This window comes from Sorex araneus, chromosome 1 (genome assembly GCF_027595985.1).
Source record: "Sorex araneus isolate mSorAra2 chromosome 1, mSorAra2.pri, whole genome shotgun sequence".
NCBI lineage: Eukaryota > Metazoa > Chordata > Mammalia > Eulipotyphla > Soricidae > Sorex > Sorex araneus.
In genome coordinates this window covers 320,454,391-320,470,874 of record NC_073302.1, presented here as the reverse complement: position 1 = coordinate 320,470,874, position 16,484 = coordinate 320,454,391, and positions in this window count along the sequence as shown.

Here is a 16,484-nt window from a genome sequence, read left to right as displayed (position 1 = left end):
GTTTGATGATTAGGAAGGCAGAGGGTAAAAAAAAGTCATCTTAAGGGATTTTTACAAATGGTCTCAAGTCCTCCACTTCAAACTCCACAGGGAGATTAGCTGCCCCCTCCAGAGAGAAGACACTCGTATTGATCGAGTAACAGAAAGATGATGCACAAAAGGGAAGTAATGTCAAACAAGTAATATTATGGATCCTCTTTGATAAATGTATGTCTCTCAGCAATTTCACAATGGGGAATGAGATTGAAATAACCAAGAAATAAGATTATTAATAGCCATGCTTGAACTGTGGCATCTTGAAAAATGGCTGATGACCACATCAAGTGTGACTGCAATTCTTAATAAGTTGCTTTCTATAGAAAACACTTGCAATTTGTTATTACAATGATTATTAAATGGCCCCTGGCCCATTTATTGTTGTTGCCATTGCCATTTGCATTTTATTACCAAACATTAGAGAGTGGGAAAATTACTTAAGAATTTCATGTAAGAAAGTTACATGTAACTATCTAACATTTATGAGCCTACTCCTTTTTAGAATTTTCATTATACCCTATGATTTACCAAGTTATTAATAATACAGTTGTCTCAAGCATTAAATATTCTCAACCAATCCCACCACCGGTGTGTCCTTCTCACCACCAAGGTCTCCAGTTTCTGGCTCACTACACAAGCCTACCCTCTTGTAGGCACAATTTACTTCATATTATTTGTTACAACACAAAGGCAGATGGAATGTTCATATCTTCGATTAATAAAAATTAATTTATTATCATTGCTCTATCTCACCATGTTATATCATAATCTCACATTGTTATATCTCACTAAAGTCATTGTCTATCTACTGTGTTGGTTAGTGCTCGTTGAGCCTTCTAGTTATTCTTCAGGCTCATTGAGTTTGGTGAGCTTCTCTTTTTTCTCTTTTGGGCCACACCCAGCAATGCTCAGGGGTTACTCCTGACTTTGCACTCAGGAATTACTCCTGACAATGCTTGGGAGACCATATGGGATGCTGAGAATCGAACCCGGGTTGGCCATGTGCAAGGCAAATGCCCTACCTGCTGTGCTCCAGCCCCAAGCTTGGTGATCTTCTATGCAACTTTTCAGTCAGATTTGCTGTGATCCTAATGAAAATGTTAGGTGTTGTGCTGCTTCATACACCATACCAGAGCTCCATATCTGAGGCATGAGTTATATATCTGGGACAATTTGGTGGGTTAGCAATTTGTGAGGTTTGGAGCTGGGCTGTCATGGAGTTTCTTGGTCAGAGTGTGACAGGTGTGGCTGAGCACTGCTGGGACTTCAGGTAGAAAGAGGAATCTGCCTGCTCCCATTCCAAAAAGGCCCCAGAGTTCTCAGCCTGGACCAGTCTACCCGGAAAGACTTGACAGCATCGTGTTCTCTTGGAGCCATAACACTGAGCCAGTTCTCTACCCAAGAAGGCGGTTGGAACCACTCCTTAAAGATACCTAGGAAATAAATGGAGTCTCTTACTAGACTGATGAATTTGCTTCTTCTTAAAGTTTAAGCTTTGTTAGTGGCTTTCTTGTCCTATCTATAAAACAATAATAACATCTATGTCATAAAATTATAGTTAAAACTAAGCCATCTAATATATGTGAGGCTCTAGAATCATTCCTGGAACTTGATATGCATTAAATAAGTGGTAGTTAATATTATTATGACCATATGCCAATTATCTCTACTAATGATAATGATTAATAGATTTTACAGCTTTTCTAGTGTTGGAGAAATCATGACATGGGGATCATTAATTATATGAATAACTGTCTTCTAAATGAGTCATAAATCTGTGTTTGCACTTCTTATTTTGTCTCATTTATCTTTTTTGAGAGGTGGTGGTGTGGGAGGTGGACAATACCTTTCTGGCTGTGGTCAGGGCTTATTCCTGCCACCATGCTCAGGAATTATTTCTGGTGATGTCAGGACAACATAAATGATACCAGGGATCAGAGCACAGTCTGTTGCATGCAAGGCAAGTGTCTAATTCGCTGTGCCATCTTTCCAGTCATTTGAATTAGAACCCCCACCGCTCTCTTGTGAGGACTTCTGGTTTGTGTCTGGACTTTCCATAACCATCAAACGTATCTTAAGTTTTCCCATTGCTATGACCATTTCTCTCCCTATCACAAATACCTGCCTAAATGCTCTTACACTCTTTTCATTTTCTGACAAAAGCCTTCCTTTTCTCGTGGCCTAAGTGAGATATTACCTCTTCCATAAAGCCACGATATTCATTAATAATTTTTCTTATTCTATATCCACACAACACTATCTTGTCATTTTATGCTACTATCCTTTTTTCCTCTCATTTATTATGGCTGGATATTATAAGCCTCTTGAAGATGAGATGTTTGTTCCTCTTATCTTTTAATCCCCACTGTCACCAGGCATGCTATTTTATGTGTGCAAAGACAAATTGAATTGAAAGACAAATTCAAGGCAAAGATAATATATTAATATATTCTGTAGCAGTGATGATATTATACCACTGAATTGGACATACACTTGAGGACTTAATTGATTAATAACTGTCTCAAGCAGGGGTCTCCCTCGTCTGGGGCTAATGAGTGTACCATGACTATTTTAGTTATAATCTAGCTGTATATATTTTATTTCTTTTACAAAATTAATACCTTATTTTATGCAAAACTGATATTGCCAAGCAGTGTAGACAAGGGCAGAGAGGGGGAAGGTTAAGGGTGATGTAAATACCAGGTGGGGGGCCTGAAGCACTTTGTGGGTAGTGAAGGTATAGTAACATTGTTTTATCATGACCATGAAGGTTAAGAACATTCTTACCACTTTTAACAAAATTAGAATAATGAACAGAAAAATAGTAAAATTTACATAGTTCCATTTAAAATTAATAACTGCAATTGCATTTTAATCCTAAATTACTGTCACTGCTCTCTGTGAACTCCGGAAATATGAATTATACTCAACTCCTCCTATTCCCATATAAATGGCCTGAACTCTCCTACTGTCAAACTGTAAGCTTAATTGGCTTCATCTTTGGAAAATTCACCATTGTGACAAGACAAAAACAAAAGAATTCAAATAATACTTTTTTAACTCAATTGCATGTAGAGAATCCATGCAATTACTCTCAACTATTAGACAAATTTGACTGCTGGTATCCTCACACTTTTATTCTCTCATGAGTCACTTCAGAAAATAGCTCTTCAAGTTTATCATCTAACAAAAGCCATGGAAATACTATTAACAGCACTTCCTCCAGCTTCTCCATGATAAGCAGTGTCTTCCTTTCACAAGGAATATGCATAAACAAAGCCCATAATTGTAAGAATATAGCCATACAGTTATTCCCTTTTCATTCTTTTTAAACTCTTCTCATATGTCTCATTTCTCAAAGGAAGTAGTCTCTATACGAGACCATTTTTATATGCTCTCTTTTGTACTGAATTTTCTTTTAATAAGATAAGAGCAAATCTCAGATGCAGAAGTTTCAAGAATACAACACATGCAGAGAGAATTTAATAGTAATATTTAATTTCCTATGTTACTTTTATAATAATTATTTATATTTTCTTATAGTTTCTAAGATACGTCTGTTTAGTTGAAAATAGTAAATAAATTTAAGCAATAAAATCTTAATTATTCAGGGGCATAAGAAACAAAAGGTGTATGACAAAAGTAATGAGTATGATTTAATTTGAACAAAATCTGAGAATGAATGCTCTCTAGGTTACCACACATTGGAGGGGGTTTTCGGAGTGGATAGAAATTTGGATCATACTCAGGGGTGCTCAGGGCTTACTACTGGTTCCATGTTTAGGGATAACTCCTGGCAGGACTCCAAAATCCATATGGGTGCCAGATATCAAACTCAAGATGGCCTACTTGCAAAGCAAACATCCCACTTGCTGCACTACTTCTCCAGCCTCAGTTATCACACATTTTATCAAAATATTGGAAAGGGAAAGTAAAGGTATGAAAGGAATTCAGATATTAGTAGATCTGCTCTTTAAAATGCAGGATTTTTAAGAACAGGAGGTTGAAAGGTGCACCCAACTAAGATTTGATTCCCAGCCCCACGTGGTCCCTGAGCACCTCCAAGCACATCCTGAATGATCCAGAACACAGCTAAGTGTGCTCTAGAAGCCTCCAAAACCACGGGGGTAGCTTGGGTACCCCTTGCTCTGCAGGTCCATGCAAAATTACATCCTGAAGGCCTTGCATTCAACTACTCATTGCTGAATAAGAATTTCTGGCAGGATCCTGGCCTTCAGAGCGGCACTTAAGAGCTCACCCCAAAATCGATGCTTTCCTTACCCCTTTTCACATAGATTTATTTTTCCCTAAAGCCTGTTATTTTCTTCTTCATACTACGTATGTTTAAGTTTTAATTCAATCTATGCTCCCCCAGCAGCTGAGTTATAAGACACTGTCCACTTCAACACTAAGTTCTTCTACGTTGTAACTTTTTGGTGTATATTTATTTTTCCATATTATATTATGAGCTCCTTAGGAATGGAGTCTATATATTATTCCATCATGCATCTACTGGCAATATTGCAGTTTGCCGTATAATCCTTACACAACAATAGTGCTGATAAGTCTTGCTGTATGGTTTAGGTGTGTAGTATGTTAAACCACCTAAATTGTATACTTATATTTATATTCATGATGAAAATGAGTAATGAGGTATTTCTCAGAACATATTTATGTCACAGATATATGAATATTTTTAGAAAATTTTTGCATGTAAATGTTTTCACTGTAGGTGCTCATTAATTATAATTGCATTTATAATTATAATTAATGAAAAGAAAATAAAATTCAAATAAAATAATATAAATGTCTATTCAATGGCATACTTCTGACGATATATTAAAAAAACTAAAAACTGAGTTCCACTGAAAAGATACTCACGAGTCTAGTTTGGATTTATGTCATGACAATATGACTTTACATGGACTGGAGCCTAAGCAATAGAACAGAAGGTAGGGTGTTTATACCTTGCATGTGGTGGACCCAGGCTTAATCCCTTCCACCACAAATGGTCCCTGAACCCTGCCAGGAGTGATCTCTGAACACAGAATTAGGACTAAGTCCTGAGCATCACTGTATGTGGCCCAAAAGCCAAAATTTTTTTTGTTTACGAATTTAAAAACACATTTTCTTACTTTTATAGGCCTATTCAAGCTTTCAAAGGTCTATCCAAATTTTTTAGTTTACTTCTTCTCACTCTTACAAAATTGTGTACTTATAGGATTTATATATTTCATATAATTAAAATACATTAGTATAAAATTATTTTACTGCTAATTTTTAATTTCTATATCTGTTAAACAGAAAATCAGTTCTGAAATTTTTTTTGTCTTTTTTTTTTCATTAGTGAATCACTGTAAGGTACAGTTACAGACTTACAAACTTTTGTGCTTCCGTTTCAGTCATACAATGGTTGAGTGCCCATCCCTTCACCAGTGCCCATTTTCCACCACCAATGGTCCCAGCATTCCTCCCACCACCCCCATCCCACCCTCCCCCCATCCCACTCCGCCTCTGTGGCAGGGCATTCCTTTTTGTTCACTCTCTCCTTTTGGGTGTTGTGCTTTGCTATAGAGGTATTAAGTAGCCATCATGTTCGGTCTATAGTCTACTTTCAGCCCACATCTCCCATCTCCAGCGAACCCTCCTACCACCCTTTACTTGGTGGTTCCTTCTCTATCTAAGCTGCCTTTTCCCCTAGCATGTGAGACCAGCTTCTAAGCTGTGGAGTAATACTCCTGATACTTATATCTAATGTTCTTGGGACTTAGTCTCCTATTCTGTTACTTTATATTCCACAAATGAGTGCAATCTTTCTATGTCTATCCCTCTCTTTCTGACTCATTTCACTTAACATGATACTTTCCATGTTGATCCACCTATATGCAAATTTCATTACTTCATCTTTTCTAAGAGCTGCATAGTATTCCATTGTGTAGATATACCAAGATTTCTTTAACCAGTTATCTGTTCTCAGGCACTGTTTTTTTCCAGATTCTGGATATTGTAAACAGTGCTGCAATGTACTTACAAGTGCAAATGTCATTTCTATTATACTTTTTTGCATTTCCGGGATATATTCCCAGAAGTGGTATTGCTGGGTCAAATGGGAGCTCAGTTTCTAATTTTTTGAGAAGTGTCCATACTGTTTTCCAAAAGGGCTGAACCAGTCAGCATTCCCACCAGCAGTGAAGGAGAGTCCCTTTATCCCCACATTTTCCCCAACACTGGTTGCTTTTGTTCTTTCAGATGTGGGCCTGTCTCTGTGGTGTGAGATGGTATCTCATCATTGTTTTGATCTGCATCTCCTTGATGATTAATGATTAGGAGCATTTTTTCATGGGTCTTTTGGCCATTTGGATTTCTTCTTTGAGAAAGTTTCTGTTCATTTCATCACCCCATTTCTTTTTTTTTAGCTTTTTGGGTCACACCTGTCGATGCACAGGGGTTATTCCTGGCTCTGCACTCAGGAATTACTCCTGGCGGACATCACCCCATTTCTGATGGGGTTGGATGTTTTCATTTTATGGAGTTCAACCAGTGCCTTGTAAAGTCTTGATATTCACCCCTATTGGGTGAATATCCTTTCCCATTCTGTAGACTGTCTTTGTATTCTGATCACTGTATCTTTTGAGGTGCAGAAGTTTCTCAGTTTAAGGAAGTCCCACTTGTTTATCTGTTTCTACTTGCTTGGCTTTATCGTTTCTTTTGTTAATATGATGGATTTTGTTGATTGATTTTTGAATGTTAAACAATCCTTGCATCCCTGGGATGAATCCCATTTGGTTGTTGTGTATGATCATTTTGATGAGTTATTGGATTCTATTTGCTAATATTTTGTTGAGGATCTTTGCATTCATGTTCAGTTCTGAATTTTTTAAGCAAATTAAAAGTTGCTTAAAAGTCCATGGTCTTCGATTTAGTTTTAAATTTTTAAAGCAATTTCAAAGTCCATGGTCTTGGACTTAGTTTTTTAATTTAGGTACCTTTAATTACATGTCCAGAAACACTCAAATTTTAAATGCTCCATAATCATTTGTCTGAGCATTTTATCTTGTTATTGTTGAGACTTAGAAAGGGGGAGAGAAATGTCCTTATTCTTGTTGATTGTGCTCCTTCTTCAAATTTTGCTTAAATTTTAAGTAAAATCAAAGGTGTAACAGGATAGTGATTCAACATAAAATTATCTTCTGAATTTCCTACAGCACATATATACAGCACATATAACAAAGTAGATTTCTCAGACATGTTCTTCAAAAGTTTAAGTATTTGCTCATTTACTTCTCTAATGCATACTAATATAATTTTATGAATTAATTTACAAATTATTTGTGTGAAAGTAAGTAGCTTGTACTTTTCCTCCATTCACTTAAGCTCTGCTGGAAATAGTTTGTAGCTTTAAAAACCTCCTTCACTTTATAACCTAATTTTCTTCCTTTTTAAAAGTAAGCTAAATTTAAACTGAAATCTTTTACCTCAGTGGAACTTCTGGAATGTTTTTTAAACTCTTGTTTAGGAAATTAATAAATAGTCATTGATCTACATTATGTCTTGAATTGATCAGAATTCTTACTAAAGGAAAACTTTATGGTCCCTTATTTATATACTTTACTACTAAAGGAAAAAAATATTCTCTTGGATGTTTAACCTTTAAAATCACACCCCCTCGGGAGCTCTAAAATCATTTATACAAAACTAGAAACAGTTTTTATGCAATCAGAGTATTTATTTACATAACCACTGTCTTCGCTCTTAAACACGCCTTTGAAACACTAAACTTGACAGTTTTAGAAAAGGTGCCTTGTTTCAACATAAACCCCATCAAGAGGCTGTTTCCTTTCAAAAGAAGGAATGCAGGGGATTTTTTTTTTCTGTTTAAACAAATGCTATTGTTTTATTGCCAAATTTTCTTTTAAAGTATCCGTTAATGAATCTGGCAACCTTATTAGGTATTTTTAATCAGTTAACAACACTGTTAGAACTTGTTGCAAATTCTTACACACTATATGAATGTTCTTCAGTCCCTCATCGTTCTTTGATCCTGCATACCTGACAATACCTTACCTTATACATAACAACTTGTATCCTGAATTTTGTGCAAATGTTATCCAGTTCATTGTGTTTTATAGGTTTTCTTTAGACAGAACAAAAACTATTTGCTTCGGCATCATTTCATAAAGATGATAATAAATTCATATTGCTGTGTACCAGTCCTTTTTCCAACTTCTAAATCTGTGTGTTCTGGAAGTGGACCATTAAGTATTCATTTCATTCTGTTGTGACCATTTGGAAATACTAGAAAATGCTCCTTTCAGCCTACATAGGAAAGGTCTTCTCAAGAAAAAATCAATGTAAATGTATTCAAATGGAATTTCACTCAGTTATGTCAATCTTATGGGACTTCTATTTTATTTGTACTGATTTTATTCCTAAATTGGTCAAAACTTGATTACTTAAAGTGCTATAGTATCTACAAAAGGTTTGATGTTTTTTAATGCTTAGTTTACGTGTTATTGTAAGAAACATAAAACTAATCTGCGACTTGAAAATGAACTATTAAAAATGCATCGCCAGCTTAGGAAACTAGAGCCCAATGGAACTGTTATTTACAACATTTATCCTATCAAATTATCATAAAGGGGCAACGAGAGCACCCAAATGACAGAAGCCACAAGTTCTACATGCATGAGTCACTAAATTTAATCCCCAATACTGAATGATCCCCTCCAAGCACTTGTGTATGAGTCCTGGAGTTCCCTAAACACTACTAATGAGGTACTAATGGCCCCCAAGCACTGCCAGGATGGCACTATTGGCTCTCAGCACTGCTGGACTGAAGCAGTGTCACATCTCTAGGCCCAAATGTTAAATCATTTGACCCAGTTTACTGAGCATCACTGAAAATGGCCACCAGGCTCCTCGAGTATTGCATGGGAGATCCCTTCCCAAAGGAAAGATCTCTGTAACTTCAACTTGTATATTAACAAAGTATTTGCTGCTCTTTCCATTTTCTCAAAAGAGACACATAAAGACTGCCAAATTAGATTTAGATTATTCCGTTGTCAGGCATCCACTTAGTCATAAAACCCATAAGTACTGTGTTCTCACCATGTAACCAATACTTTACCAAGTACTCTGGAGCACATAAATGAAATAGATGTGTTCTCTGCCTCTGGAATGTAAACCAAAAACTTAGTTCCCCTTATATAGAGGACAGGGGCTGATGTGCAATGGTATGTTCAAAACAAGGAAAAAGTAAAAAAGAAGAATAGTCCATTTCCTAAATACAAGATTTTTATACGAATTTTCAGCAAGTATACTGTCAAAAGGCAATCATCCAAAATCCCCCTTCTAAAGAAATTGAGTGCAATCAGCAGATGAAAATCTACTAACTTAGTCATCAAAAGGATATGAAAATTACCCTACAAGTAGACCTTGGCTTCGAAGTTATAAACCATTCCCAGCACGCACAGATCCTTCCCCTTTGGATAGGTCATTAACCTGCCCCAGTACAAGGAAATTTCCGTAATGCATACTGCTTCAAATGTTTTACCTTGAATATTATAAACTAGAAGCCCTTCAATGTCTGGTAAATAACCTATCATCAATCAACACTAGCGATGAATGTCAGGTATGAAAAGGCACTAAAACGGGCTGCATTTATAAGAAGCTAAGCAACCATCCATCATTTTTTCTTTGACACTTGGAGAGGCACCAACCACACCAAATGGGGGTGGGGATGGTAGGAAGAGGAAGAACTTAAAAATAAACAATATCCAAACCAACAAGTTAAAAAAAATATTTAAAATAAAGAACACAGACTGAGGGAGAGCTCAGGGATAGGGAACCTGCCATGTTGCCTTTCAGCTGATAATTGGTTCTCTAATATCACACCACATAAGAGTATGAGGCCAAAGGCACTGCCATTTGTGTCCCTGAAGTTAAAATGCAATGCGTATTTCCCAGCACACCACAATGTACTCATGCACCAGTGCAACTCTGTACAAGCACCATGATTAAGTGTGAAAGCCTCCCATCCCCCAAATCAATAAAGGAAAACCAACTCCCCACCCCATTTCAACTGCAGAGAAGGGAAGGGTATTGAAAAGAAAAGGATAGGGGAGGGATGGGGAGAGGAGAGAAAAGGAGGGGAGGGAAAGAAAGGAGAAGGGAGGGTAAGAGAGAAGAAAGGAGAACATAAAGGGAGGAGGGAACAGAAGAGAAGGGAAGACAAGGGAAGGGAAGGGAGGAAAAAGGAAGAAAAGAGGAGGGAAAGTAAGGGAGGAGAAGGGAAAGGAAGGGGAGAGAAGGGAAGGCAAGGGAAGGGGAGGGAAGAGAGGGGAGAATTGGAGCGGAAAGGTAATTTAAATTCTTTGAATTTAAATCTTTATATAGCAAAACTTTTTACTAGGGAATATGATGACAAAAGAAATTTCAAAAATATGCAAAAAATAGAGTGCCAGCCCAAATTTCAACAAATCATCAATGTGGAACATTTGTTATTTTCAATTTTCAATGATTTCTATAAATACATACTCATTGAGATACTAAAGCTTTTCTAATCTCAGAAATCTCATGCTACTTTAACAAATACTCGCTATTTATCTATTATTACACAAACCATAGTTAGGAGCGTGACTGTTATGGGAAAAATTTGTATCATCATTGCACATTTTAAATAACATAGGAAATGTAATGGTCTGTAATCCAGTTTTATAGCATTTCTGAATTGTGAACTAGAAAAATGCTATAAAAGACTTTATGTTTAGAGATTAAGGAGGCAAACATTAGATTGTCAACATTCCAAGCTGCAAATCTGCCTTTTAAAAAGGACATCTCAAAGCAAAGAAATAGACCATGACTCCATTTATATTTATTGTGCTCACTTTTGAAATTCACTCAAAACACATGACTGAGAAGTATCTTAACAATTTCTCCAGGGGAAAAGTGCAAGCACCATTCAATTCTCAGAGATTATTTCCCCTCAAAAATGCCTGCAAAGTATTTATGCTTTATCCATTACTTAAATCCTTAGAAAATGTATTCAACATTAAACTAAAGAAGTTGAAAATTAGCTTCTTTAAAAACAGAATCAAAGGAATTTATAGATCCCGTTTTACTTCTGGTAAGAATATTTGGCTTAAGACCAGACACCTAGAATTCCTACCTGCAAAGACAGAACACATTACTGAAGTAGATGCTAAGGAGATACTTGAACTTGGGCCAGAAGAGATAATAGAACCTCAGAACAAAAGACAAACTCTTAAGCCAAAAGGCCTATTGCCAATTAATCTTTCTTTGTAAAAGTGTAGCAGTTTACACGCACTTCCATGAAGAAAACCAAAAAGAGCACTTGCTCCCAAATTTGAGGACAGAATAGAATGAAGACTGAAATAGGAGAACTTTTATAGAGAAAATAAAATTCTATCTTTTCAAAAAGTCTGAAACATCAGAAGTCAAAGATAAAACACTTGGTGCATCTATGAAGATAGCAAGAATGAGTTAAAGACTAAAGCAGTATCTGAATGTGACCAGGACTCTCAGTAGCACGTAGAACTAAAAGTTGTGATTTATAAGATTAATGCATGACAGTCAGTAGGAGCCATTCAAAGTTAAAGTTAAAGTTTAATTAATTAATTGATTCATATTGATGCCTTACTCTGTAAAAGTGTATAGTGACGTATCAAAGTATTCGTTTTTATTTAAATCAAATGCTCTCGCGTTGGTGGTATAGTGGTGAGCATAGCTGCCGTCCAGAACAAATGCTCTCTGATTCAGCAATCTCTAGAATTACATATAATCCCAGTGTCTAAAGACAAAAATATGCTTAATTCAGAGAAGTTCCTCATAGATTTATCAGAATAAAATCAATAACCCTTTCATTATTTTCTCTTGTCTCTTAAATAAAAACATTGGAAGTGAGTGTAGTACTTGTTTAAAGTTTGTCATCTACTAATTTCAGTCAAATTAGTTTGAAATAAACCAGAACTTTGAAATGAATCCATATAATTTCTACTTTCACTATGTTCATGTTTTTTTGAGATGGAATTCAAGAAATTGATTTGCTATCAGGAGCACCTTCTATAAGGTGTGCTGAGAAGAAGATATCAGACACAGAAGATATTTTTTCCTAATGAGACTAAGTATTATAAGTAAGTTTAAATCCTACAATTCAAGCTGCAAGAAAGGCTTTTTTATGTAGAAGGCCACACTCTATTATCAATCCCATATTGAAAAAGTTTTACTTTCAATTAGGTTTTCAGCATCAGTTTTATTGACATTATTTGTTTATTGTATTATCTCCATCAATATTATTTCTTGATAATTGTTTGGAGAGTACTTCAAGTTGCATTGTACAATTTTAGCAGAATTCCTACATGCTGTAGGTTGTATTGCCTTCCCTCATCTCTGACATGAAAAAATTGGCAAAAGTGCCACAAGGGACAAAATTATCCCATTAAAAATCCACTAGTCAATGAAAAATGTTCATAAGCACAAACCTTAATTTTTATAATGGATCCCTTAGGCTTGTCATCTGAATAATGACAGGAATTTATATTATAAAAATATAGTTGTAATTAGACACATAAAATATAGCAACCGTATTGTAAGGTGCATGTCCTCAATCCATTGACCTTCCCCTTAACTGTAATAACCATAATGCTTCATCTGTTCTTCCTACTTCATTTCCCAAAGAACAAATAAAATGATATTTAGGTGAGATGTTCAAGGTAAGATATCCAAGACAAGCATTCTTGAGTGTTGATTGATTTTATTTACTGGGGGATTATAAAAGGAATTATGAGCTATGAAAATAATATAGAAGGATATATCAGGGAATCAAATAGTGAAGAAGTATGATCTGGGTAAGAACTGGTTTTGGCTATAATTTAGTGTCAGTCTGAGTCTCGGAGAACTTTGGACCATGAAAATTGCGCCACAGTGTAGGTGCTCCCAAGAGTAAGTGTTATCTGTAAAGAAGCTGGCCTTTCATGCCTGTGTTAGTCAGTCATTGTTAGAAGCCATAACAAATGGAACCTTAGCTCCTGGACAGGGCAGCTTCTGCAAGTCTGGGTCAATCTTTTTAAAAAGCTGAAACTAGAGATCCTTGGCAATCAGTATCTGTAGCAATACAAGAATGAGAGTTTTTCTACAATAAAATATGAAACACCCTGCTGTCCAGTACAGGCGACTTCAAGGACCCCCAGGGACAGTACAAAGGTTAAGGGCACTTGCTTTCCACACAGCTGACCTCAGTTCACTCCCCAGCAGCCTATCTGACCCCCACCCCCACCCCAAGTACCAACAGTTGTGATCCCTGAGCCAGAATAAGTCCTGTGAACTGCTGGGTGCGGCCCCAAAGTGAAAACAATCCACACAGCAAAACCCAGAAGACTCTTATTTTTTTTTTATTTAAACATTGTGGTTTACGAAATTGTTCAGAACACAGTTGCTACAGGCATTCAATGTTCTAGCACCAATCTCATAGCCAGTGTTCCCCTTTTGCCACCATTGTCCCCCATTTTCCCAACCATCCCCCAAACTGCCCCCTTAGAAGGCACAACATAATCTATCTTTTATTGTTTGTTATAACCAAATGGCTATTGAATTTATTAAAAAATACTTCAGTAAAAGAAAATTTGTGGACATCATTTTATTTCACCATGGGGTCATTAAGTCTTTGTCTGAGGGTCTACCAAGCTCTTCGTTGCTAGGTGGTCCTTCTACGTTATTATGTATTGAATAGCAGTTGACTGCTATGTTGCCTTCCCATCTAATTTGGTGTTTCATACTGCAATATAAGTATTGCAGAATTTGGAGGTTGCCAAACCCAGAAAACTCTCTATAACAATAGAACAAACTAACTCACAAAACCCTGGTTATTCACACACAAATTGAGTGTTTTGTGGATCTTTTTACCATCATATCACAGGATATTACTAGGGACATATTCTACTCTCTACTTCTGCTGAACACTCCACTAGAAATAGAGAGTCAGAGACAGGGATGAATGGTGCTACATAATAGTATCAGTTTCCCTCTTAAGAGAAAGTTCTAGACTCTGAAACATTCATCAAAAGTTGTAAAGAAGAATTTGACTGCTCCCCTGATTATAATATTATTACAAATTACATAATTATATATAAACATATATATTTCTTTTGCAATAATAATTATAGAAATATTTCAAAACTAAACAAAGATGTCACAGCTTCATTTTATTTTTTTGAGTGAGCAACTGATTTGGCTTATGAATATAATTAAAAGTATTTAGTCCACAGATTTCATGAGATTTATTGAGTATCAAAATGGAAAGCTATTGTCCCCTTCAATTTACTCAAAAATTTTTTCCAGAAATATTTTGGTAAAGTGGCATTTGTTAAACCTTGTAGTCAGTGACATGACTTTTTCAGTCTTAAATATCAGGGTCCACAGAAACTTTATTTGTGTGGGTTATATTTTCCAGGGTTTGCTAAATTAGAAATTAATATTGAGAAATGTTATAACATTTCCTTGTTATTTATTTAAATTTGACATTACATTTAAACACATTTTATTGCAAAATAGCACTATAGAAATATCACCAGTAAGAAAAGTGACCTAGTTTAATATTTTGAAAATATCTCTAGAATCTGATCAATAATAAAGCTGAAAGTTTAGTTATAGTTTATCAACAAGACTACCCACGCATAGATAAGACTGAATAAAAGAAAACATTTAAATTTTTCTTTTAGATAATTGCAGATAATCTTTTCAGCTATACTAAAACTTGCATTTAGTAGTTTTTAAATGATAGTAGCAGTGTAAAATCTGAAACCATATCAATGAACTTTCATACTCTCATTAAAATCCCCTCCTCTAACTTAGAACTTGAATATATATAATATACATATATATACATATATAGCAAGATTTTGTTGTATCATTCATTTCCATGTGTTTTTTTGCAATTTACTGAATTGCAAAAATTCAGTTTTTGATCAGTTTTTGAATCATTTACTTCAAAAAATTGGCAAATCCCACAGTCAATAAAAAAATCATGTTTAATGCAACTTCTGATATGTCAAATAATACTTCTACCAGAAAAATCTTTAAGTAATAGGAAGCAGTCAAATTCACAAAGGAAGACACAATTTCCCAAGATTCAAATGTTTATTGGCAATAAACACTGTTATTTCTTTTCCCTTTAGGTGACAAACTCACTCACTCAACCCATGTATTTTTTAAAGTCTTTTAAAACATGATAATCTGAATAAATATTATCTGTCAGTCATTGAAGAATACAATAATTATTACTGCAATGAAGAATACAATAATTATTGCTATAGCTTAATCTGTGCTTAGGTGCCAGCACTGTTGCCCACAATTGCTTTGGCATTCCTAAGACAGACATTAGTGTAAAAGGCAAACAATGTCTTAGTAGTACCATAAAAATAATTTTTGCTTACAGATGTCCTGAAAGCTCTCAAAACATTATAGATCATTTACTTTCAGTAACCCTCAGAGGACCTTAAATCACATTTCCGGAATCACTGTGCTAGACAAACAAATCTTGAAACTTTCTTCTTTGATTCTCACTACATTCTTGTGTGCTGGCTTTCTACATAAGGGCCACTCCTATTAGGAACTTGTAGTGAAAAATTCAAGTTTTCTAGCCATTTTAACTCAATGAAAGCAGAGAATGAGACTCTTAGGAGACCACTGCTTTCTTGCCCTTTTTTTCTCAATCTTGTAGGTATTTATAAGATTTAATTTCAATGAGTGAATATATGCTCACTGCATAGGAAAGAGAGGATGAGAAATGATGTGTAAGGAAATATATGCAAGTAGAGGGATGAAGATGTCAAAGTGAGGATTTACGTGGCAAAGTAGTTGAGCTTCCAGGAATAGTTGTGAAGGTAAAAATTAGTCAATCTATCATATTATTTCTGTATTTGCTTCCTACTCTCTGATTTTAAAAGGTGGAAACAATTACTGCAGTCTGGTCCATATGCAATCACCCTGTCTCGTTGTGGAAATTTATTACTGATAAAATTTGTGCAAAACAGTTGAACATGGAAATTTATCTTGCATTCTTGTACTCAAGTATAGCACATACTATAATTATCTTAGAAAACAGAAGGAACTTTAAGTAAATTCTTCAAATCACATTTAGGAACAATTAATTCCCCAAAGACTCAAGTTTGTACTCTGTATACTGCCAATATAATCATTCCAGAGATTTTCATTAAATCTTTACCATAGATGGAGAGGAAACACTGCCTTGTGTGAAATTAATCTTTATTAAAATATTATGAGTTTCTATGTGACCCAGCCTGAAGTTTTTCTATACCCTAGTAGGTCTTTGAGTTGATTTCCATGCCAAATCCATCCACTGTATAGTATTTCAGTTATCTGTGCTTCATTGCACACTGGAAAAATGTGTGCAGAATCTTGGGTGAACTGCT